The sequence below is a fragment of the Silene latifolia genome, chromosome Y (assembly GCF_048544455.1).
Source record: "Silene latifolia isolate original U9 population chromosome Y, ASM4854445v1, whole genome shotgun sequence".
Taxonomy (NCBI): Eukaryota; Viridiplantae; Streptophyta; class Magnoliopsida; order Caryophyllales; family Caryophyllaceae; genus Silene; species Silene latifolia.
In genome coordinates, this window is record NC_133538.1 from 33,974,804 (window position 1) to 34,001,864 (window position 27,061).

Genomic DNA, 27,061 nt, shown 5'->3' on the forward strand with positions numbered 1-27,061 from the left:
CGCTTCTTCGTATGTTCATTTCCCTTTCTTAACTATTTACTACCTCGATTTCGATTTTCGTTGGTTAATCTGTTATGAAATTACTTTAATTACTCAATTTCACTCTTGTTCTACTCTTTCTATTCACTCGACTTCAGTAAATTTTATGCATTCCTACTGTGCTCCTATTTTCGCACAATTTTGTTGTTTTTGTTCCTGAGAGCTTCTTGTTTGTTTTTTTTTTCCTGTTCTCTATTTTGGTTTTCAGCAGGAACTATTCGCCGAACTGGTATTTGGGCTAAATTTGTGGTAATTCCTCCAGTTAATTTGTTTTACCCAGCCAAGTATTGAGTTTATCAGATCCTTGTATTTGGGCTAAAATGCGTTTGAATTTGAGCAGTGACCAAGTATTGAGTTTATCAGATCCTTGTAGTTGGCACTTGGCAGTACCTTTTCCTTCACTGCTCTTCTTATGAGAGGAGAACCCAGCTCCCTTGACTCTAAATGGCGTGGCCATGAAACATCTATTTTGGAGTTAAAGGGATTGGGAGCTTTGGTCATCGATAGAAGGAGCATTCGAGCTGAAGTGACACGGTATCATCTTGAGAGATTGGGAATATCTGTTGACACAGCTTCGAATCTTCAGTCTGCGTGCTCATTTATTTCTAGCAAGCTAAATACCAGGTAACTTCCTTTTGTATACCCTTGATAAAGTTTTGTTTAATTGTGGCTGTCAGATCGATTTATCTTTGTCATCTAATGCATACCCGCTTAAATGCATCTTTGTACAAGTTTTTCAATTTCAGGACATAAAATCCAAAACTTCACAATTTTTCAAAAAATAACGAAGTCTGACACTTGGGTAAGCTGTATGCACTACTCATGCCTGACCCTTCGAACATAAGTCTATCATAGTGACCAAGTATTGAGTTTATCAGATCCTTGTGTTCTACTGTGAAAGTTCATTTGACTTCCAAATAATTCTTGCTTTTCATTCTATATGAATTGAAATGGATACTTAGTGAATGATCAATGACTATATCCTGATTCCTGATTACTGCTGATCTCAGATGAGATTGCAAAACTTTCATATCGGATTTGGCCATTGTCGTCTATTAGCTCAAAAGGTAGAGCAATGTGTTATTGCACATGGTGTGGGTTCGAGCCCCACATAGACGAACATATATAAAGCACTAGTTACACTTTGTAGTAACATTAGTTGTTCTATGTGGTAACAATAATTATCGAACAAAGTGATGCTAGCTAAGAATAACACTAGTTATTTGATAATGTAACATTGTTTCGTATATATAATAACACTGTTTATTTGATAAAGTAACACTTATGTTACATATATTGATAATAGAAGCTCATGTAGGAATTGAACCTACATCCTTTGTGCAATTGCACAAATGCTCTACCAATTGAGCTAATGAGCTAGTTTAGTAGAAACTGAATATTCCACCAACACACTACAGTTGATGTAATGGCCACAATATAAGTTTATAAGTCACCACTTCACCCGAGTATTCGAGTCATATGTTTCTCATGTTATTCCAAAGAGCGTGTAGTGTTATTCCAGTAACTTGTCATGTTATCACATAGAGTAACCGTGTTATTCTATTAACTTGTTACGTTATTCCATAGAGCCAAATAATAACACTGCACCCTTGGGATTCTTAAACTTAAAGCATCCATAAGGACGGTATTCCTTCCTCCCATCTGTGAATAAAAGTCGTTATCATATGTATTTTCTGAAGGCTGTGCATACTTGTAAGTTGTAAGTAAGATAAGGTCCTGATTATACATACCTTCACATTGATTTTCAAGGACAGATTTGCCAGGTATTGCCTGGAAACTTTCAGGACATACTTTGTAAGGCAGCACTGTGAAATCGGTCCTAAATCTGTTTCACAGATGCGTTTCAGATCACCTACACGGAAAATAAACCATTAGCAAGTGCAAAAAGTTCAGTCTCTTGTAAGACCGTTTTACACTAAGATAATATAAAAGCACGTGTTGCTTCATAAAAGATGTATGTGGTATAGGATGTAAGTAAAAGTTTCGATTCTCCTTCTAAATGAAGTTCCTTAGAGAGGCATTTCATCGAGAAATGAAAACACAAGAGCACGGAAGCACGAAGGACATACCATACAGAGAGCCATTATTGTCCGGCAGAATGGCAATAACCAATTCGAGCTCCTTGCCCTCATAGGATGTTTAGTAACGAATGTTTAGTAACGAATTATCCGAAAAACGCCCTCACAATATTTTACAAACTAAAACTGAAACACAAATTAGGAAAAAGAGTAAAAAAGGTGATTTTAACCACTTATGATGATCGAGTTTCACAAAACAAGCCCTAAGATTCACTGAATAAGGTATGAGATTCACAAAATAAGGTTTGAGATTCACCAAATAAGGAAAAGAGCAAAAAAGGTGATTTTAACCACCTATGATGATCAAGTTTCACAAAACAAGTCCTAAGATTCACTAAATAAGGTATGAGATTCAAAAAACAAGGTCTGAGATTCACCAAATAAGGAAAAGAGCATAAAAGGTGATTTTATGACCAAGTTTCACAAAACAAGCTCTAAGATTCACTGAACAAGGTCTGAGATTCACAAAACAAAATCTGAGATTCACCGAATAAAGAAAAGAGCAAAATAGGTGATTTTAACCACTTATGATGATCAAGTTTCACAAAACAAGGACTAAGATTCACTGAATAAAGCATGAGATTCACAAAATAAGGTCTGAGATTCACCAAATAAGGAAAAAGGCAAAAAAAGGTGATTTTAACCACTTATGATGACCAAGTTTCACAAAACAAGCTCTCAGATTCACTGAACAAGGTTTGGGATTCACAAAATAAGGTCTGGGATTCACCAAATAAGGAAAAAGCTAAAAAGTAACAAAAAAAATTCTACTATAAAGTTCCTGAAATAGAAACTAAGCTGTAAAACATCAAACATAGAATGCCCTCATTCTATGTGATTCACAACACAAGGACTAAGATTCCCAACACTTATGGTGATCAAGTTCTAGAAAATTATCTTACAAGTTCACAAAACAAGCTCTAGGATTCACAACACAAGGACTGAGATTCACAAAATAAGGCAAAGAACAAAATAGGTGATTCCTAACACCTACAATGACCAAGTTTTAAAAAATTATCTTACAGGTTCACAAAACAAGCTATAGAATTCACAACATAAGGACCGAGATTCACAAAACCAGCAGGCTGTAATAACAAATGTTGCACAGGCTATGAAAATTCCAGTCGGCGTCACCTTCGTGAATAATGCTATGGGTTCACACATTACTCTCAGATCGTAGACAGATTCTCAAGTCTCTCAGTTAGCAAAGGTCATTCTATTTCAACAAATCAGCATGTGCTCACAAAATTTACATTCGATGCTGCTCAGACTCTATGTGCTACACATTAATCTCAGCAAAATGAATTAATAGAAACTTTTAGGAAAGGGTGTGTGTGGTTCACGATTCCGTCACCTTGACTTAAATAGAAAATTAGAGCAGCCTTTCCCTTTTCTACAGAAAAAAGTTATAAACTTTGAAGTCTATCCTAGCCCGCCACACATTGTTGAAGTGTTGAGTGTTAGACTATTCTCTCAGTCTTGCATTTGATTATTGTTTTTGTCTATATAGCCACTTATCTTCCAAGATGATTGATTACCTGCAGCTGAAAAGCATTAAAACGCGAATCCCTTTTAAGGTAGACAGAAGACTAGTTCTTCCTTTATCAATCATGGAGCTCAACCTTAAAGAAACACCAATGACGGGGCGTCACCTAGTGGCAATGCCATACCCAGGAAGAGGCCACATCAACCCAATGCTGAACCTCTGCAAACTCCTTGCCCAAACTAAACCGGACCTGCTCATTACATTTGTAGTCACTGAGGAGTGGCTCGGCCTCCACCCATTTTTATTTACCTACATGACTTTCATGGTCAAACGAAGTGATAATTCTCTTAATATACATAAGTTACAACTTAGAAATGATAATATGAAGATAACTGTTTTCGATAAAAACAAAACAAACATGAGCAATTTTGCATTGTAGTTTTACATATACTTGGAGAAATTAGTGATTAAAGTTGATTATGGGGACAATAAAATATTAGAGTATATAAGCAAGAACCGAATTAGACGTTAGGGGATATTTAAGACACTTGCACGAGCTCAAAAACTCAATTGTGACTAGAAGGAAATTACAATGCATACATACCAAGAATTAGCTTCTTATTTCCTTGTACAATATCATTCCCAGCCACATTTACAAGGGAAAAATTCAATTGTTTCCCGATCTTTACAACTTGATTGCAATTCTCCACTTTCCTGAAAGGCATTTTTATAGGAGGCTTTGTTGCGTGCTTCCGTTGACGATCCTGGAGATATTTTGTCTAAAACTTCAAGAAGTACCCATCTGCAACACAAAAGTAGTACGCAAATTTTCAATTGATTAACAGCTCACCTTGTGAATATCAAGCCAAAGCAGGAGTGTTTTTACTACTTAGGGGATAAGGATAAAAACCACTAACCCGTTTCTGACATCCTCGAACACATTGTTGACATAGGTGGCAGTACCAAGACTATTAATCCAAAACCTGAAGCATCTTCCTTCTCTAGATGTCTGCACGTCATCCTCCATCATCTCCGCAAAAGAGAAATTGCATTAAAACCATGTCACCTAAACGCATAATACAAGCTTAAAGTACCAAATTCACTAAACTCAAGTTTCCGTTTAAGAGAATCAGAGATAAACCAATGCTTACATATAAAGGACCAGATCAAACAGATTACATTTTTGCGCCAAATTTTATATAATAAGTTGACGTTTGTAAAGTCATTGTTGTTTGTTCGATTACCCACTAAAATTCGCACAATCAAGTAATCAACCAAATACCCACATGATAATTAATCACCTATTCCCACCACACTTTCCTCATATTACACAAAATCGAGCCTTCGATTCCACTACAATCACAATATTTTACAAACTAAAATCAAACACAAATTAATCGAGCTCAATTTTGATCAAAATTATGAAATTACCTCGAAATTATTCAAATCTTCTTAAAATTGCTGAAATCACGTTGTTGTATGTTATTTTGATGAAATTACCTTCAAATTAATCGAATAAAGTCTTCAAATTGCTGAAATCACGATATTATTGTCGTAGCTTGTTGATCGGCAAATCGTTTGCAATTGGAATCACGATATTAATCGCTTCACAACCCTCACGGAATTCATCAATTGGAATGAACAATCGCTGCAATTGATGAATCGTTGATTAGTTTATGGAGTTTGGGTTTGGAATCTATGAACAATCGCTACAATCACATATTAATCGTTGATGAAGAAAATTTGTTTAGATGTTTAGAAAAGATGAACTGACAAATTAGGATAATATGAATTGATGACCCACATTGAATGAGCCCGTTTAAGATCACCCACATTCATCCTTCCCAAGTTTAATGAATGAATTTGGTGAGACCGGCCGCCTCGCCATAATGAGGTGCCTCACCGGATCCGGCCTATATATATATATATATATATATATAGAGGTGGGATCCGGTGAGTCCACCTAAATATTTGAGTCCATGAGTCCATAAAACAATATCACGCACTATACAAAACAATATCACGAATTTTTTTTTTCAAAATAAAAATTTTTTTTCGAAAATTTTTTTTTTCGTTTTTTTTTTTTCGAAATTTTTTTTTTCGGAATTTTTTTTTTCGAATATTTTTTTTAACAATTTTTTTTTTCGTGTAAGCTGTGATATTGTTTAGTATAAGGTATGATATTGTTTAGCATAACTTGTGATATTGTATTACAAAACAATATCAAGAAATTTTTTTTTTCAAAATTTTTTTTTCGAATTTTTTTTTTTTGAAATTTTTTTTAACAATTTTTTTTCATGAAAACTGTGATATTGTTTAGTACAACGTGTGATATTGTTTAGCATAACGTGTGATATTGTATTACAAAACAATATCACGATTTTTTTTTTCAATTTTTTTTTTTCAAAAAGTTTTTTTTTCCAGTTGTGATATTGTTTAGTATAACGTGTGATACTGTAAGCTGTGATATTATTTAATATAACGTATGATATTATATCATGGACTCACGGACTCAAAAAGATAGGATGGACTCATGTGATCCTAATTCTATATATATATATATATATATATATATATAGAGAGAGAGAGAGAGAGAGGGGTAGGATCCGGTGAGTACACCTAAATCATGGACTCACGGACTCAAAAAGATAGGTGAACTCATCTGAACCTTTGATTTATATATTAATGAATGGTCCAGATTTAATCTCGTTCTCCCTTCAATTTTCGCTCTTTTAGTTTTCTCCCGTCGCGACCAAATCAAACAGCAGCTACCCTTTCTCTCTCTTTTGTTATTCGTATGTTATTGTATATTGTTCATCTCCTTTCTCCCCCAAATTCATCACTTTCTCCTGCGATTAACGGTAATTTCATGACCTCCTATCCTCATTTTTTAATGGTACACTACATTCTCTCTCATCTGTTACACTTTTGTTACTCTATGTCGTTCGTTCTAGATTATTATTGAGTTGATTTCGATTATGATTTGTGTTCGAACTTCGTAAGCATTCTGATAATTGAGGTTTTGATTTTGCGATTTTGATATAAGCTTCGAAGTTCGAACATCAGTTACTTTTTTAATTCGTGATTTTCTTTATTGATTAAATCGATTTTTTGTCCTTTTTTTGAAGAAATTATTTGTTATTCTGCTGATTCTCTTCATTTTACGGTTTGCATGATTAAAATTAAGGCATCGATTATGTTGGATTGATTATAATGAAGTAATTCATAATAATTGAACGGATTATTATGTTTTTTGGCGGTTCACTATAATAATTTTGAGTTGTTAATTTTCTTTATTGAAGTTCATTTATTTTTCTAGATAACTGATGATTTAGTTGTTGATATTTGAGATTACAGTTCATGCTTTAACTTGTTTCTTTTGTTAATTCATGATTTTTCTTTCACGAAAGAATTATTTGTTAGTTGTTGCCTTCTAATTCCGAATTGCTTATGTGAAACTACGGTTGAAGCTTTGATTATGTCAAGCTTTGATTATGTCAATTTCTTCTCCCTGGGAATATGTATGTTTTGTACAACATTTATTCGTAGGACATAACATATAACTAGCACTTGATAGCTGCATTTTGCGATGTTTTTTTAGTTTTAATGTTGAGTTCTCTATCAATATTGGTTCTGTTATAGGAGGAAACAAGAAAAAAAATGGAGCATCCTTGTAACGAATGTAAGGGAACAGGAAAGACGGTCAGATTTGTCTTAACACATCTTGACGGCAGGCCCAGCTGCTTATCGAATCGAATCCTGGGAATTTATTAAACTTAGTCAGTTTCTTGTTTTGATTTTGACAACGTTTTCTTTTATGTCATAGGTTATCGTAGTTTCTGACAGGGTGGTGAAATGTATGTCCTCGATTGCGCAGATCAATTCAAAGCAGTAGATGACGAGGGGATGCCAATATAACTCCGGTATATATTGCTGCAATAGCACCTCAGACAATGACGGGCGCACAATGACGGGCGCATTGGGTTCAGTAAATCAGGTACGTGTTAAATTCTGTGATTTTCTTAAAATTTGTCCGTTGTGGGTATAGTTATGCAAGCGAGGTGAACTAATTCGTTTAGTTTCCTAGTCATATCCTTACTTTGGTTCCTCTAGCCTCTCTTTGTTAATCGGGAGCACTAAGGTTTTTGCTGGGAAAAGTAATTCATGCTAATAAAGTGGTGGATGTGCGGACATACAAGGAAAGATCGATTAAGGAATGAGGTGATTAGGGAAAAGGTAAAACTGGCGCCAATAGAGGACAAGATGATGGAAAATCGACTAAGATGGTTTGGCCATGTGAGAAGGAGACCTATGGACGCACCAGTTAGGAGGCTGGAGACTTGGAGAACAGAAAAGGTCCCTAGAGTAGAGGGATACCGAGACAGACATGGTTGAGAGTGATAGAGCACGATATGAGATTTCTGGGCTTGAGGAGAGTATGGTGACGGAGAGGGCACAATGGAAGGAAATGATACATGTGGATTTTTAGGACGTATTTAGTGTTTTTATTTAATTTTTAAAAAAAAATTATGTGTTCTTCTCTCCTTTATTACACTTTTTTACCAAACACTTTCTTATATATTTTACTTAGTTTACTTTTAAGGCATTCCGGATCCTTAATTCTATTTTGGTTTTCAAAATCGTTTTAATCTTTTCTCTCGATTTAGATTTTAAGTTTTTATAAAAGAAATCCGCCTGTAAGTTTATCTTTACTTTGTATTACATTTTCGCTCTCCCTTTTGTTTTTCATTTTTCCTTTTTCTATTCGCATTTTGAGGTGTGCGTCCACCCAGGGACGGTCTAAAGGATGATTCATGTCAGCCGACCCCAAATTATTTTGGGATTAAGGCTCTGATGTTGTTGTTGTTGTAAAGTCTCGTTCGTTTAATGATGACGACCACAAACTATCGCAAACAAATTGCATTTAATTGAATGGTACTAGAATAAGACTCCTACACTAGTTGATACAATATTTTGTAATGTTGAGAAATGTTCATAACTCTTAATGGCGCTTTTCGACATGTTCGACATCGTTTAGATGATCTTAAGTCCGCATCCTCTAGCTTCCACTCGAATTCAGGTAATTTTATGAATGCTTGTGTAAAATGGATCCAAACTTACGGCCAGACATGAAACAAGTAGTGATATCTCTTTCGCACATTCTACTGTCTTCCGTGGAATGGGAGGCAACCCTTGCTGGGAATAGCCAAATATTTAGCGGCCTCGTTCAAGGAAGATAGAAAGACCGGCCAGCCTAACTGATGACTCAACCAGTCCCAATTCCAGTTCATCAGTGAAGGCCGCGAGGACAATATTCTTTCTATATGCTTCTCCTTTTTTGCTTGTAATTATGTGTACATTCCTGAATGCACACCTTGTCGTATATATACAGATCATAATAGCGTAGCTAATTCACACGATTACTCTCAAACATACAGGACTGACTAGACTAATGGGAAATATCAGAAGCGAAACTGTTCCGAAATGAAAGAATCCAATGTGAGTTAAGACATAATATTGCAGGCAATTGAACCGTGTTATGTCGTTTCGCTTCCGTTGATGTTGTGATTGGGCTGTTTGTTTGGGCTATCGGTAATTATGGGTAATTATCATGTTAATCGTGTTTCAGAAGGATCTATAAAGTAATTTGCTTAATTCAGTTGTTGTTGGTAGTTTGACTAATGTTCATTTCATATTATGCTATTGGCTCAAGGAATTAAGGGCGAAGAGTATATGCTACAGAGTATGACATTATAACAGGGACCAAAAGATGGAACTTGCTTAATTGGGTTGTCGCTTTGGGCTTAGCATGGCGAGAACAAGCGCAGTTGAGAAGGTGGTAAAGGATGAAAATTGCAATATCTTTGAACTTCATCAGATTGGACATAGAACAAGCCACCAGGCTCATCACTTTGCCGAGAGGGAAGCAGCTCTCGCCAGGTTCAGAATAAAGCGGAAGGAACGATGTTATGATAAAAAGGTGCGTTAATAAATATAATGGTGCTAGAATCTTAGCTATCTAGACCATGATTAGGATATTCATTTCATGGTTGCACTGTCACAGGTTGTAAATTTGACTCTAAACCTTTAGACGCTAGCATAGTTCTACCCTTTGAAATGAACAGATTGTGGATCGGAGTTCAATTCATGTTTACTGTCAAAGGCTTGTAAATATCTATAGCTCTTAATGTTAACTACAGAGTACATTTCGGCAATTTAGATGATTGAAGACTAAATCTTTGAGTAGGAAGTTGAAATGCTATTGAATTATTTTAGTTGGGTCTCTCGAAAATTCGATTTCTCATTGCGTTTATTAAATGTACAGGTGCTTTACCAAAGCAGGAAAAAGATAACGGACCAACGTCCGAGGGTGAAGGGACAAGTTTTTCGCCAAGTACAAGTGTAGAACACAAGTAATTTGTTATGCTCAAACAATTGAACTGAGAAGTAGAAAAGAAACCCGAAAGATTCATATGCCTAGATTAGACTATATGTTATTCTATACATTTATATATATATATATATATATATATATATATATATATATATATATAGAGAGAGAGAGAGAGAGAGAGAGAGAGAGAGAGAGAGAGAGAGAGAGAGAGAGAGAGAGAGAGAGAGAGAGAGAGAGAGAGAAAGGGTTAACATAAGCGCCCATATCATATAAGGCCCTAAGTCCTTATAAGAGCCCTTGGATGGAAGGGATGGAGGGATGAGATTACATCTCATTGAAGGGTCACAATTCTTCCTCCCTAATCTCCTTCCCTAATTGTGTATAACTCTACCTAATTTTGTACAACTCTTCCAACATTCTAATCTCCCAACTCACTTCCTCATTCACTCATCCTCTCTCATTTCTCACATTCACTCTTTCTCTCTCATTTTCTTCCCACCCTCTCTAAAAAAAAAAAAAACCAAACTGAAAAAAAAAAAACCACCCTCCTTGTCTCAGATCTACCCTTCGACCTCCACTTCCTCTACCCTTCGACCTCCACCCGCCGGCCTCCCTCCTTCCTCTCCTTTTTTTCTTTTTTTTTTAGATATGGTTGCTGGTTGACGTTTTTTTTTTGTTTTTTTTTTTTAATTTTTTTATCCTTTATGTGGTGGTGATGCGTGGTGGTGGTAGCCGCGGAATAGTGGTGGTGGTGATGCGTGGTGGTGGTGGCGTTATGAGCGGTAGCCGCGGAATGGGGAGGTCGAATGGTGGTGGTGGCGATGGTTGTTGATGCGTGGTGGTGGTGTCTCCCTCCACTTCTATTTTTTTCAGATTTTTTTTGGGGTTGTTTGTATCGTGTTGTTCTTGCTATGTTTTGGTTTTTTTTTTTTTTTTTTTTTTTTTTATATATTTTTTAGATCTTGTAACCAATAAAAATATTTTTTTCATATCTATTGTTGATTTTTTGTTAACAAATAAAAATATTTGTTATACAATAATAAAAAATAGAGTTATACAACAATAAAAAATATTTGTTATACAATATTTTTTTAGATCTTCTAACCAATAAAAATATTTTGGGCTAAAGTTATACAATAATCAAGATAGAGTTATACTATTAATGTCTAAAGTTATACATTGTATAAATTGAAGTTACACAAATTTTGGACTAAAGTTATACTTAAAACATTAAAGTTATACTTTTTTGTGATTGTTATTTGGTTTTTAATTTTTGTTGGTTATTGTTATTTGGTTTTTAAATTTTTGTTGGTTATTAATTTTTTGTTGGTTATTGATGGTTGCTATTTAATTTTTTTTCAGATTTAATATTTGTTGATTAATTACGATTTTTCATATTTATTTGGTTTTTATAAAAGTAATACTATTTACGACTAAAGTTATACACTTAAAACATTAAAGTTATACATTTTATGACTAAAGTTATACACTTTTTACATTAAAGTTACACTATTAACATCTAAAGTTATACATTGTATAAATTGAAGTTATACAACCATTCAAGTTTGTTTTGTTGGTTTTTTTGTTTGGTTTGGTTTTGGTTTTTTTTTGTTATTTGTTTTTTTTTAATTATTGGTTAATTTTTTATTATTGTTATTGAAGTTTTTTTATTGTACTTTTTTGACTTATTGGTTTTTTTAATATCATCTTCTTATGTGTTGTTTCAAATTTGAATTTATAGTTCTAAAGTTATACAATTTTGAACTAAAGTTATACAAATTTGGATTAAAGTTATACAAAAAATGACCTCAAGTTATACTCTTATGGAATAAAGTTATACAATTTTGGACTAAAATTACACAAATTTGGACTGAAGTTATACAAATAAGGACTAAAGTTATACAAATAAGGATTAAAGTTATACAAAAAATTGGACTAAAGTTATACAAAAATGAACCAAAGTTATACAAAAATGAACCAAAGTTATATAAAAATGGACTAAAGTTATACAAATATGGATTAAAGTTATACAAATATGGACTAAAGTTATACAAAAATAGACCAAAGTTATACAAAAAAAGACTAAAGTTATACAAAAATTGGACTGAAGTTATACAAAAAATTGGACTAAAGTTATACAAAAATGAACCAAAGTTATACACAAATGAACCAAAGTTATACAAAAATGAACCAAAGTTATACAAAAATGGACGAAAGTTATACAAAAAATTGGACTAAAGTTATACAAAAATGAACCAAAGTTATACAAAAATGAACCAAAGTTATACAAAAATAGACCAAAGTTATACAAAAATGAACCAAAGTTATACAAAAAATGGACTAAAGTTATACAAAAAATTGGACTAAAGTTATACAAAAATGAACCAAAGTTATACAAAAATGGACTAAAGTTAGTCCATATTTGTATAACTTTAGTCCATTTTTGTATAACTTTGGTTCATTTTTGTATAACTTTGGTTCATTTTTGTATAACTTTAGTCCAATTTTTTGTATAACTTTAGTCCAATTTTTGTATAACTTTAGTCTTTTTTTGTATAACTTTGGTCTATTTTTGTATAACTTTGGTTCATGTTTGTATAACTTTAGTCCATTTTTATATAACTTTGGTTCATTTTTGTATAACTTTGGTCCATTTTTGTATAACTTTAGTCCTTATTTGTATAACTTTAGCCCATATTTGTATAACTTTAATCCATATTTGTATAACTTTAGTCCATTTTTGTCTTAGATGAAAAAAAATTATCTCACAAAAAAAACGAGATTTAAAACACGAAATCTTAAAAAAAACGTATAACAAGAAGAGATTTAAGAAAATGAATAAAAAATGAGAACTAACAAAATAAAAGACAACTAAAATAAAATAAAAGACAAAAAAAATAATGAATGGAAAAAACAACTCAAAACATACAAATTAACACAAAACGGAAAAAAAAAAAAAAGTCGGCGGTGTGGTGTGGCGGGGGGGGGTGGTGGGTGGTTAGTTGGTGTCGGGTGGGGTGGTGGTGGGTGGTGGTGAATGAAGATGAGAGGAGTGGGTGATTTATTTGAGTTTTTTGATTTATTTGGATTTTTTGGGTTTTTTTATTTATTTGGATTTTTTGGGTTTTTTTATTTATTTGGATTTTTTGGGTTTTTTTTATTGAGATTTTGAGAGAAGAGAAGAATGAAATGTGTGAGATGAGAGAGAAATGGGTGGGTAAAAAACAAATATATAGTAAATTAGTGGTTAATTAGGGTGGATTAGTAAAGTGTGTTAATTAGCTTCTATAATGACTTTGTGTGGGTTTATCTCATCCCTCCATCTCCCTCCATCCAATGACTCATAATAGAAACATGGACTCAAATATATAAGTGGCCTTAGTTGATCCTTTCTCTCTCTCTCTCTCTATATATATATATATATATATATATATATATATATATATATATATATATATATATATATATATATATATATATATATATATAAGATCCTGAGTCACCTATATATTTGAGTTCATGAGTCCAAAAAACAATATCACGCACTATACAAAACAATATCAAGAATTTTTTTTTCAAATTTTTTTTCGAATTTTTTTTTTTCGAATTTTTTTTTTCAAATTTTTTTTTTTCGAATTTTTTTTTTCGAAAAGTTTTTTTATTTTTTTATTTTTATTTTTATGTAAGCTGTGATATTGTTTAGTATAATGTGTGATATTGTATTACAAAACAATATGACGATTTTTTTTTTGACCTTTTTTTTTCAAAAAAGTTTTTTTTTTATGTAAGATGTGATATTGTTTAGTATAACGTGTGATATTGTATTACAAAACAATATCACGATTTTTTTTTTGTAATATGTAAACTGTGATATTGTTTAGTATAACGTGTGATATTGTATTACAAAACAATATCACGACTTTTTTTTTCAATTTTTTTTTTTGAATATAAGCTGTGATATTGTTTAATATAAAGTGTGATATTGTATCATGGACTCACGGACTCAAAAAAATAGGGTGGACTCATGTGATCCTAATTATATATATATATATATATATATAGAGATAGGTTCAGGTAAGTCCACAAATTTGGTTGAGTCCCTAAGTCCCATTCTTAGCCAATCATTTCTTAGTGTAACTTTATTACTTTATGAGTGTAACTTTAGTCATTTATTGATTCATGAGTGGAATTTTTGTTTTTAAGGTCATTTTGTATATGAAAATTTGAATTTATAAATTGGAATTTATGTAATTTTAACAAAAGTATATGTAACTTTATTTTTTTACGAGTATAACTTTAGTCGTTTTAGTTGTAACTTTAGTCATTTTAGATGTAACTTTAGTCGTATGGTGGTTTCTATACTTTTACGGGTGTAATTTTACCCCTTTTAAGTGTAACTTTAGTCATTGGAGTCGTAACTTTAGTCATAATAGTGAATTGTATGTGAAAATTTGAATTAATATATTTTGTTATTGTAACTTTAGTCCTTTCAAATGTAACTTTTGTCCTTCAAGAGTGTAACTTTAGTCAATAAATGTGTAATTTTATTGACTAACGAGTGTAACTCTAGTCCGTAAATTTGTAACTTTAGTACTCAGACGTGTAACTTTATGCTAACAACTCTTCTTTCACCATCACCACCATCCTACCACCTCCTACCCCAGCCACCACAGCACCACCGCAACAACCAACAACAACATCAACCACTTATTATCTCAGATCTGAAAAAAAAAAAAAAAAATTAAAGGACACCACCACCATCACCATCCTACGACCTCCTAACCCAACCACCACAGCACGACCACCACCTCCAAAACGCAACAACCAACACCAACAACTTAAGATCTTAAATCTGAAAAAAAAAAAAAAAAAAAAAAAAAAGGAGAGGACGCGGCAGACAAACCACGCGCGCACCGCAACACAATAACCACCACCACCACCATCCCCACCTCTAGCCCCCATCCCCGCGGCACCAGTAAAAAAAAAAAAAAAAATTTAAAAGGACACCACCACATACCAACCGCGGCACCGCCATAAAAAAAAAACAAAAACTGAAAAAAAAAACCACAAAAACGGTACTCACCCATCAACAACCAACAACCACCACTTAAATTTTCCAGATCTGAAAAAAAAAAAAGGAGAAGGGGAGGAATACGGCGGCGGCGTGAGGGAGGCAAGGGTTGTTGAGGCGGCGTCGGGTGGTGGAGATGAGGGTTTGGTGAGGTGGCAGATGCTTGTGGCGTGGTGGTATGTGGCGGCGGCGAGTGGAGGGGAGGCAGTGAGATTGAGAGAGAAGATGGGAGAGATTGAAGAGAGAGAGAGAGATGGGAAATGTTTGTGAGAGTGAGTAGGGTATGGGTAGGGTTTGGGAGCTTTTTAATCTCAAATAATTCATTATCTTTTAATCCTCACCACTCATCTTTTAAATCTAAAGCTAGACGATTGGAACATGGTTTCAACCAAAAAAGGTGGACTTACATGATCCTTTCTCTATATATATATATATATATATATATATATATATAAATAGAAATAGGATCTCGTGCGAACTTAAAGTTCGGTGCGAACTTACGAACTGACTAAAAAAGCTCAACCATACAATAATCACGCGCGTTGAACTCAGCATCTTAGCACTTTTCTCTCACTTCTGTTCCTGACCTTTTCACTTTCTCATTCTCACATAAAGTCACCTCACCCCAAATTAAACCAACTGACGTCGACACCTCCGATCTCCGGCCACCCATTCGCAGAGCTTACTCCGACCACCCACACGTCGGCAGCAGTAACAACCTTCAATCTCCGACCAGCCGCGACGCTGCACCTAGTCGCCGTCAGCCTTGCCGCACCATATGTTTGATTCGAAAATTTTCGACATTCATCTGTGTGGTTAGTTTTCAGAAAACTCATTTTTTCTGTAGATCCAGAATTTAAAACATAATCTTTTACAAATTTGAGTAGATCTAAGTTGTTTATATGGGGAAGGAAGGTCGTGCGTGTTGTTGGTTCTAGCCGGCGACGACTGATGGTGCGGTGGGTAGTTTTAGATTTAGGTTTGATGTGGTGAGTGTCGAAACAGTATATTCTCGGTGTTTTATGGCGGTGGGCTTGGTGGAGCAATGGATACACATGATACGAGGCCGGATACACATATTGATTGATTGGTGTTGTTGACGTTGATCTAGGGTGGCGGCCGACGACGATTTGTGTTGTGTAGTGGATGTAGTGGATGATGGTGACGTCGGGAAGTTGAAGTAGGCGCCGACATTTTCTGAGATGGCCGGTGATATCGACATTTTCTTTCCGTATTGCTAGTTAGTTCAATTGATTGATCTTGTTTAATAAGGGATCTGCTTATTTTGCGTAGGCCTATGTTGGATATAATTTTGTGGACGGATTCTGTTCAATACGTAAACTCAATCATAAAAGTGGATTACTCTATCTTATTAAGAATGTCGAATGATTTTAGAAAGTAAACTGATAACAAGGGTTGACAGTCTGCCATGAATGACTTGAAAAGTTACTTATTTCAGGGTTTTGCGTCCATTGACAAACAAGTATCTTTTTTTAAGATGCTAATAATTTGTAAAAGCTTTTCCCGAAATCGTCTGTCTAAGAGTGTATTATACTACTATTATGTACGAGTATTAACTCTTGCAGTCTATGTGAATGCTCTTGTAAAGTGAAATATTGGTTTTGAAACAGGCCAATAGTAATGACACCCAGATTTGGTCTACACGATGGTGGATCTACATCAAACTTTGATGCTAAACTTGTTCTTGTAACAATTCTCACATCTCAGTTACACGAAGGAAATCAAAGAGGGGCTGCAGCATCAGATGGTGCGTTGAACGGAAAGGCCAATAATGAGACAGAACCTGATACACAGGAAGAGAGATGAAGGGTGCATGCCACTGCACAGGAAGAGAGATGGTGAGGTGGTGTCGCAGGTTGTGGATACACAAAATGTCAGTCCAGGTACACATGGTACTACTACAAGATACACAAATCGATTTGTGTATTCGGTAATAATACCATGTAGGTTTGATGTGGTCAGTGTTAAAATAGAAGATTCATGGTGTTCTATGGTAGTGTGGTGTTAATCAGTGATCGTAGAGGTAGCGCCGTAGCGGTGGTGGGCTGGGTGAATCATGGTGGACTGTTGGATACACAAAATACCAGCCCAAATACACACGGTATTACTAACGGATACACAAATCGATTTATGTACCTAGTAGTAATACCATGTGTATCTAGTAGTATTACCATATGTATGTAAGTTGTAACTAAGAAATAAATTTAACATTTCATAAAATTATTCACGTTACTATCTAGTGTCTACACACGGTATTACTAACGAATACACTTCCTTATCTTGCTAGATACACATATGTGGCAAGCTAGATACATTACTTTACCTTACTTGATACACATCTCTTGCTTGCTAGATACACTCAATTACCTTAACAGATACACATATTATTTCAAGCTAGATACACTCGTCTACTTTGGTAGATACACTTATCTGACAAGCTAGATATACTCTCGTACATTCTACAGTAAAGTTGTGTAATTACCCTCATTTTTGCGGATCTAATATCTATGACTATAACAATAACTTCTCGGATTACGAGCTTTAATTATATGCCTTGGTTATGTAATGTGTAATATAGTTATGTATCTAGAATACGAAGAGGGTACAAATTAATATACTTGTGTAATTTGAATACTATTTTGTGTAATAAATTTCAAATTATTACATTTGAAGTAATATTTTGTGGACTTGACTATTTTTTTTTTGTAAATTTAATATATATAATACTCTTTTCATCCCTATAATTTCTTTACTTTTTAATTAAAATAAATCTACGAAAAACATAAAAGATACTCACACAACAAAAACATGGTTCCACACAACAAAAACATGGTTCCAAGACCGTAAAACATGATCACCCATTACAATGGTGTAAAGTGTGTAAACATTAAGATGGTCAATGTAGATTTGAATTAATCCCTCCGCAGCTAATACGAATCTAACAGTAATACTCAATTGTTTTTTTTTTGGTGTGTACAGTAATACTCAATTGTTAATACCAATATACCATCACTCTATGACTATGAATTTACGAAGGCACCATGTCATACAGATAAACAATGGTTGACATAATGCCAAAAATCGGAACTCGAGCTCCTGTTAAATCTGCGTTGTAAAAACAATTCACATTGCTACTCTTTAGTTTCACTTCAACATCACCAATCACCATTAAATACCACCAAACTGGAACTCGGAACTAAGAACCGAAACCCGAGCCCGTATCGAGCAGAATTTGAGCTGACATGCCTTGAGTTAGTCAAGCTCGATGCAACAAAGGTAGCCCAGACCAAAACCCGATATCAGAGCTTCTCATCACGAACCATCACGAAATCACCACCCTAATGTTGCCATTTGCAGCACGACAAACACTCACAAGACTAGGAACACCTATAAGACCCACCAGAAACCCCTAAACCACTGATTTCCCCACTATTCGAAACTACTAAACCATTTTCCGCGACCACGACACAGACCCGCCGGAAACTACTAAACCACCGTGTCACCATTTTTCGAAATTTCTTCTAAGTTCTAGATCTACAAAAAAAGGAAGTAGAATTTGACAAAACTAACTATGCAGGCAATGCAATCGGGAAATCTAGAGACAAAAATTGGTCTTCATCACCATTGTCGGTAAACCAATACGAGGTCGCCGGTGAACGAAGTGACGAAGAGGAAGGGTTGTTCATTGGCCTGGTCAGCGTCGCCGGCATAAGAGATAGCCGACTCCGACGGTCGTCTTGGTTGTTGCGGCCGGTGGTGGTGGTGGTCATGGTGGTATATTAGGGAGAGGGATGGTAGGCGTGGTGTTTGAATGTGTGACTGATAAAGGACGTGAGAAGCGAAAGTTAAGGGATGACTTTAGGCTTTTGAAATTGTGTTTTTTAGGTTAGTTCGTACGGTTCGCACCGAACTTTAGTTAATGACTTTATTTACCTACTCCTATATATATATATATATATATATATATATATATATATATATATATATATATATATATATATATATATTTATGTAGTGATAAGTTTTTCTAAAAGCCTTAATATCTTTTGAGTCCCTAAGTCTTTATTAGGGCCCTTGGATTAGGAGAATGGAGAGTGGAGATTTGCCTACTTTAAGCCCATTATAGGCGTGAAAAAAAAAAGGAAATAGGGTGAGCGGGAGAGAGAAGGGATGTGTCGGACAATTGGCTATTACCCACTCATGCACACACAAACACATGCATAATCACTCAACAACCTTCCTCAACACATTTATAAACATACTCCACCAAAACACAATTTGAAAAAAAAAAACTCATCGATCGCGAAAATTGAGAGCAAATCTTACTTTCTTCATTTCCCATCTTCCTTTATCACTTGCATTATCGAACTTCCTTGATCATCTTCCATTATTATCCTCGAAGCTCAGAAACAAACAACAAGACCAACGTCCAACGTAAAAAATGACGGATTTGCAAATGGTTCCATTTGGCCATGGTAATTATTGGATTGTTTTATTTTATTTTCTTCATGTTAGTTTATATATCATATTTTTATGAAAACATTAGGTTAGATATTAACAGTTCTTTAAATATGATGAGGAAGTGTATTTTAGGTTATTTTTTAAGCTTGTTTTTTATTATGTAAAATCAGAAATCCACTCTTTTAACATGAACTCCATCATTATGGAGTTCAATATCAACTCTGTGAATAATAAGTTAAACTTCTCCATGATGGAAGTTAAACTCTGTGAATAATAAGTTCAACATCATAGTGTCAGGCTTGAAATTTATAACAGTGAATTCGATGAAATTGTAATTTTAACTGCAAAAGGTGTGATTTTAAGCCACCAAAGTATTATTGTAATTATTATGCAGGCAAAGGAATTTCAAACTGTAATATTTGTATCTTAAATTGAAATTGTCAATATCGTAAGTATAACTTATAAAAGTGTAATTATATCTGATAAAAGTATAATTTTAACAGGTAAAAGTGTTATTGTAAGAGACAAAATATGTCAGTTTTCAAACTGTAATTGTTATAATTACAAGTATAATTGTAACAGACAAAAGTGTAATTATAACAACCAAATGGTTTATTGTAACAGAAAAGCAAGTTTTGAAACTGTAATTGTAATAATAAAAAGTATAATTCTAACAGATTTGACTGTAATTTTAACGAGTTAAATTGTTATTATAACAGTAAAAGTTCTAAATTTGTAAACATTAATTCTTACTAGTAAAAGTGTGATTGCAAAAGACAATTTCTGTAAGTTTTCAAACTGTAATTCTAATAGAAACAAGTATAATTGTAACACAGAAAAGTGTAATTTTAACAACCAAAGGGTTGATTGTAATAGAAAAGCTGCAAGTTTATAAACTAGAACTGTAATAGTAGAAAGTATAATTCTAACAGGAAAAAGTGTAATTATAACTACGAAAAGTGTAATTTTAAGAAATATATAATTTGAACAAATATATGGGTTACTTTAAGTTGTTATGAAAACAATTGATAATAATTACGCTATTGTCAGATAATATTGAGCACAATGGAAAACGAAAGCCGAACGAAGAAGAATTTTGCAAAGATGTTGAAGCTAAGTTCACCCCCTATGTTGGTCAGGAATTCCTGGAAATAGAGGAAGCAGTGACATTTTATAGAATTTATCTTTTTTGCTTGTGGGTTTTGATGTGCGTAAGTACACGACTAAGAGATGGCGTGGAGGGGAGATCAACTCTAAACTGTTGGTTTGCAACCGGGAGGGGTTCAAACAGAAGGGACAATTGGAGTGTAGTGGCGGCCAGGACTCAGGTAAGAGACACAAAGTCAGGCGTGTTGGTTGCAAAGCGAGGATTAGGCTGTTCTTGATGAAGGGGGAATTACGAATTGACAGATTCCACAGTGGGCACAACCATGAACTCGTATCAGCCAGAGATAGAGAGTTCCAAAAGTTGGCATGCAACATAACAGACTATCACAAAATGATAATCCTTTATAATTCAAGGGTGAGTTAATTAAAATTACACTTGTCTTGATTAAAATTACACTTGTTTATGTTATAATTTCACTTTAATTTGTTAGAATTACACTTTTGTCAACTAAAATGACACTTTATGCGTCTACAATTACATTTTTTCTTGTTAAAAGAACACTTTTCTTTTTTTGAATTTATACATTTGTATCTGTTTTCTCTATCAGTCAGAGATAGAGAGTTTCAAAAGTTGGCATGCAACATAACAGACTATCAGAAAATGATAATCCTTTATAATTCAAGGCTGAGTTGATTGGAATTACACTTTTCTTGATTAAAATTACACTTGTTTATGTTATAATTTCACTTTATTTTGTTAGAATTACACTTTTGTCATCTAAAATGACACTTTTTGAGTCTACAATTACATTTTCTATTGTTAAAACAACACTTTTCTTTATTTGAACTGATATATTTGTATCTGTTTTAATTATGTTTTTGATGATTAAAATCCGTACATCTAAAAGATTGTCAATAATCAACAGCTGAAGATAGGAGTTACGAAGACTTACAAAATTCTGAAGGAACATGTTAATGGGTTTGAAAACATCGGTGCTAGTTTGAATTCTTTTAAGAACTTTCACAGGGATGTGAAATGCTACATTCATGAACGGGACGGTCAGATGTTCGTGGACCACTTTAAGGAATTGGCTGTTACTAGACCAGGGTTCTTCTTTGATTATGATATTGATTCTGACGGTAGCCTTAGTAAAGCTATATGGGCCGACGGGATCGCTAGAAGGAACTACTCAGTTTTTGGGGATGCAGTGTCATTCGACCCGACGTATTCCACCAATAAGTATGACATGTCATTCACACCTTTCACGGGGGTTGATAATCATAGACGGTCAGTCACTTTCTGTGGAGCGCTTGTTGCTCATGAAGATGCAGACTCATTTAAATGGGTGTTCACCCGTTTTCTGGGTGCGATGGGTGGCAAAGAGCCTAAGTACATTATCACCGATCGATGATCTTTGGTATTCTTAAAGCGGTGCCATTGGTGTTCAAGACAGTGCGCCACCGCTATTGTATGTGGCATATCATGAACAAAGTTCCAAGCAAGTATGGAATGGCGAGAGATGATTATTCAGTGTTTCTAAAGAAATTGAATGCCATAATATGGGATGAAGACATTGAAGCGGCAGAGTTCGATGCAAAATGGAAAGAAATTGGCAGGGAACACAATGTTAATAACATTGACTGGTTCCAAGAAATGTACGCTAAAAGGAAGCAGTGGGTTATGGCTCATTGTAGGGACCTAGATATGGGAGGTGTTATGAGGACAACCCAAAGATCAGAGAGCGGAAATAGGTTTTTTAAGAGATTTGAGAGTAAGTCAGGAACATTAGTTGAGTTTACGATACGTTTTGACAAATGCGATGGACCAAAGAAAGACACACACGAAAAGATTGACATCTCGTAATGCATACGCTTTCCTGAAATATCAACGCATCTAGCTATTGAAGTGCACGGGGGGAAGTGTACGGTCATAAAGTATTCGAGGAATTTAAAGAAGAGGCCAAGTGCTCAATTGGTACTTGTAAAAGTAGAGGATTCACTGAGTGTGGCTCTTTAGAAGTGACCACCGTAAGAGATGCAAACAGGAGAGAAACTATGAGGTCACATACGCCTGGTATCATTCTCAGTAGCATTTGTTTACTAAAATTATACTTTTATCCGTTAAAATTATACTTTTGTTGATTAGATTTACATCTAGGGTTGTTAGAATTATACGTTGGGTTGTTAAAATAATACTTTGGGTTGCTAAAGTTATACTTTAATCCGTTAAAATTACACTTTTATTGATTAGTATTACACTTTGGGTAGTTAAAATTACAAATTGATTAAAGTTATACTTTTATCCGTTACAATCACACTTTTATTGATTAAAATGCTACTTTTGTGTATTACAGTCACACTTTCATCTGACTGATTTAACTAACATATTACTCTATATTGTTGAACTAGATACATTGAAAGCCACTTGTAGCTGCAGAATGCTTGAGAGGAAAGGCATTATTTGCCGGCATGTCATATGGATTTACTCATCAAACGGAGTGAAGATTATTCCAGAACAATGTATTGTTAAAAGATGGTGTAAAGATGCAAGGTTGTCTAAAATGTTCGATTGTAATGGTGAAGCAACTGAGGACGTTGATATAATAGATGGAAAACAGATTGCGATGTCGAATGTGGTCGAGATTCATCGAGACTTGGGTTGCTCATGAGCAAATTGAAGAATGATGTCGAGAACTTCTCTAGTCTAATTAGACAGTTTAAGGAGAAACTCTCACCATTAGGATCACCATTGAATAAACGACAACAGTTGGAGAAAATTCTTGGATGTTCTCCTAGTGAGGAGATAACCATTTTGCCGCCCAAGAAATCCAAGAACAAAGGGAGCGGAAAGAGAATGTTGTCGAAGAAGGAAAAAGCAGTTGCTTTGGCAAGGAAGCCAAAACGTATGTGTAAAAATTGCAAGCGATTAGCTAACCATGACAAAAGGAACTGCCCTAACCCATTCGCAGAGCACCCGCCAGTGTCGCAATCATCAGAAACCTCGTCGGAAGAAGAAGAAGATGGAGAAGACGAAGAAGAAGACGAAGAAGAAGAAGAAGAAGGCATCTTAGAATAATCAATTTAATACGTAATAAGTAGTACAATTTTTTGGGATGTCTACACAAAATACGAGGTACAACATGAACATTTCGTATTGTGTTTAGACATCAAACTGCCAGGAAGACAACTGGTCGCCGTTGGTATTACAATGTATTTTGATGAAGTATTTTTTATTAGACGACACAGTTATAATGTGCAAATTCAGAACGTTGAAATTTTCACTCTTGACTATTATGACAAATTATGTTCTTCAAAGTACACATAGTTATTATTGCACCATCTTTCAGATAGGTAAAACAACATTACTATCTTTTCATAAATAAAACTACTAAAATGACACTTTTGCCTTTTAAAATTACATTTATATTTTATGTAATGTAAGGTCTATCTGTCACTGCTATGGCCTGTTAGAATTACACTTCTGACGGTTAGAATTACACTTTTGTATATTACAGTCACACTTTCTTCTGACTGATTTAACTAACATATTACTCTATATTGTTGAAGTAGATACATTGAAAGACAGTTGTGGCTGCATCTTGCTTGAGAGGAAAAGGCATTCTTTTATAGAATGTTGTAAGATTATTTACACAAAAACTAACTGTCTACATTAAGGTTGCTAACATCTGCAAATAATACCAAGTATGAAATAAGTGTTTACATAGCCAAGGGAATATTCCCACAAAAACAGAACTACTAAATTAAGGTTGTTATTTTTTCACATTGGCACGGGGCTGTCTACGCTTCTGTTGTAATACCTTCCACAGTTTGTCCTTCGTGCTAACAAAAGCTTTGACCTTCTCGAGCACACCTTCGCGCAAAATGTTCATGTCTGCCAGAACGAGGGTAGCTACCAGCTGGATCACCAAATAGCGCCGTGATTTCTTCTTCTCGAGGTCTTCATGCTGAAAAGGAAGACCCTCGTATAAGAGCATCGCCATCATGGTGAACAGACCCGACTCTGGTTGGTTGAGAGTTGGTGACATCCCGCTGAAAGGTATCTGGCGCAACACATAATTAGGAATTTCCCGTGCCCTAGTGTTCTTCTTTTCCTTATCCCGTGATTCTAAATAATCACTCACTGCGCTAGACTGCAAATGTACATAATTACCTTATAAAAACTGATTGAACAAAAAAGATAGCATTCGGAAGAAAGCGATCGACAATAACTTACAATTAAACGCTACTTGCTTTGCCAAATCTGCGACTTTTTCAAGTCGAAATTCCTTTGCCCGTCCCAAAGCAAGTCGATCGTATTTGATTTGTGATTGACACATACGCATGCAAAATGGTCGTTAATGCAGAATGGGACAAATAGCAAGTCTGTTTTCAAGTTAACGATGTGACGCTCTCACCGATGATGAAGGTGTCCCGGATCTGGTACAGTGTCGTCATAGTTCTTTGTCGATTGTGTGCCTGGTTGCTCAAACGTCCCGAGCATACGCAACAGTAAAACCTTGAAAAGGCAACAGTGAACATGATTAATGTGGTTACATTGTCACCCAAAATTACACTATTGTCCCTTAAAATTACACTTCACACGGTTAGAATGACACTTTTGTGGATTAAAAGAACTAAAGTGAAACATTCACATAATAACACTGTAATTAAGAAAAGTGTCATTCTAAGTAACAAAGGTGTAATAGAAGTGGACATAAATATTATGCAATGATAAATGGAATTACCATGTGACGTATACCAAAGAATGACATCCTCATTTGGTCGCCATATTCCTCCTTCTCCAAATGGTTCATCAAAATCGACCAGCACTCGATCACATTTAACGACATAAGGTTTTCAGGCATCAAGGACATAATGTCTTTTCTCCGAAGCGTTGCGTGACGGGTGTACCAGACCAGCTGTTCACTGCACTCCGTAATATTAAAGAAGTCGTTAATTAAAGTAAAATAAATGTGAAAAATAAACTGAGTATCCTTGATTAAAGAAGTAGTTAATTAAGCCAGTTAATGATGCACCGTTCATCATAAGTGTGGTCATCTAACAAGCAATAGTCGGCAACATGCTTCCTCCTGTTTTTAATATCCTTTATTAACGCTTGGTTGCCCCGGAGCAGCTTCGACACCACATTTATGTTGAGACCACCTCTACCACAGTCGAGAGAGCAACCCAACCCGTCCCCCTTTCCACGGGGATGGCTCTTAACAGAGGATAGCGCTTTAACGATGGAATGCGCATGGCAACAGCGTCGCCTCCATAACGGGCTCTTCAAATTCGATTCTGCGCGCACGTTTTGTGGACTCCGGCCCTATGTCACCATCTGTTTTCCTCTTAACGGCATTCAACTTTCTTGTCAACGGATGTCCAAAATAATCGTTTTGAAAAAACCAACCCTCGTCGGGATATCCTCTCGATACTTTGTTAATGTCACGAGGACGAGTGTTGCGGCAATCTCAAAGACGGTACAAACTCATAGCATCCTCTTTCCCGAGGTCACATTGAAAAGGGCTTCCGCGGTAGAACATCATATGTAGCATTATGAAAACGCCACAATCATTTCTCGAATACCCTTGACCTTGCCAAATTTGAACTCAATGTTGACAATCTTGAACCCGCGACCTTTGCCTCCTTAGACAGCCCTTTAGCCACCAAATACTTCCCCATTATATTTGCCCGAACATGAAAAAACGTCAGTGTGTTAACGTAGTACGACCCATATAAATTGGTTGACTTGTGGATATCGGACACTTATCGAAATACGCGCTATCCCTCCGTAAGGGAGCGTTTCTATTGGGTCATCGTACTTGCGGTTGTCGATGTAGTCAATCCGCTCGGTGAGAAAGTTGATGCACACGCAACAGTAGTGATCACCGTCGCCCGGATAACACGGGCAGAAAGATCTGCACCGTTTGTCGCTAAGATCAGAACAAGGAAAACTTAAAAACCATGAGACAAGATTACATGTTTTGTTACCTACCATGTTCGTATCAAGCCGGAATGGTGCACGACGGTTTCACCCGAGCATCCCACCACCATAAATGTCTTCGTCTTTGTTCAACACTTTCCCAAGCTTTTGAGCGTTCCAAATATACCTTGCAAGGGTCCTTTAATTTGAAAAGTGTTAAATGCGTGAACTGATAATTAAAAGAGCTATTTTATAAAAATAAAGTGAACCTTTAACCAAAAAAAGTGTTAGAATAAACTCAGAAGGGAGATGTTAAAAGTATAATTTAAACAATCAAAAGTGTAATTCTAACGGCAAAAAGTATCATTTTAACGGACAAATGTGCAATTTTAACATACAAAACAAACTTTTAACTTTAAAAAGTATAATTCTAACGGACAAATGTGTAATTTTAACACAC

At 35.0% G+C, this 27,061-nt stretch overlaps 3 long non-coding RNA genes across 5 annotated transcripts; 2 read left to right on the top strand and 1 right to left on the bottom strand.

Annotated features, from left to right (window-relative positions):
• Positions 1–1,644: 1,644 nt before the first annotated feature.
• Positions 1,645–2,191, bottom strand: LOC141633170 (uncharacterized). The gene is made up of 3 exons (XR_012537966.1): positions 2,130–2,191; positions 1,791–1,912; positions 1,645–1,701 (listed from the first exon to the last, which is right to left on the bottom strand). It is a non-coding gene; the product is annotated as an uncharacterized LOC141633170 (long non-coding RNA).
• A 4,169-nt stretch (positions 2,192–6,360) lies between these two features.
• LOC141634407 (uncharacterized) lies at positions 6,361–10,102 on the top strand. 3 transcript variants are annotated; one of them, XR_012539128.1, is made up of 5 exons: positions 6,361–6,485; positions 7,267–7,403; positions 7,502–9,123; positions 9,338–9,604; positions 9,950–10,102. It is a non-coding gene; the product is annotated as an uncharacterized LOC141634407 (long non-coding RNA). The 3 variants fall into 3 exon arrangements; XR_012539127.1 differs by having other exon boundaries at positions 6,362–6,485; positions 7,502–7,621; positions 9,063–9,604; XR_012539126.1 differs by having other exon boundaries at positions 7,502–9,604.
• Positions 10,103–15,573: 5,471 nt separating this feature from the next.
• On the top strand, positions 15,574–17,356 carry LOC141634408 (uncharacterized). Its single transcript, XR_012539129.1, has 2 exons — positions 15,574–15,904; positions 16,721–17,356. It is a non-coding gene; the product is annotated as an uncharacterized LOC141634408 (long non-coding RNA).
• The last annotated feature ends 9,705 nt before the right edge of the window (positions 17,357–27,061 follow it).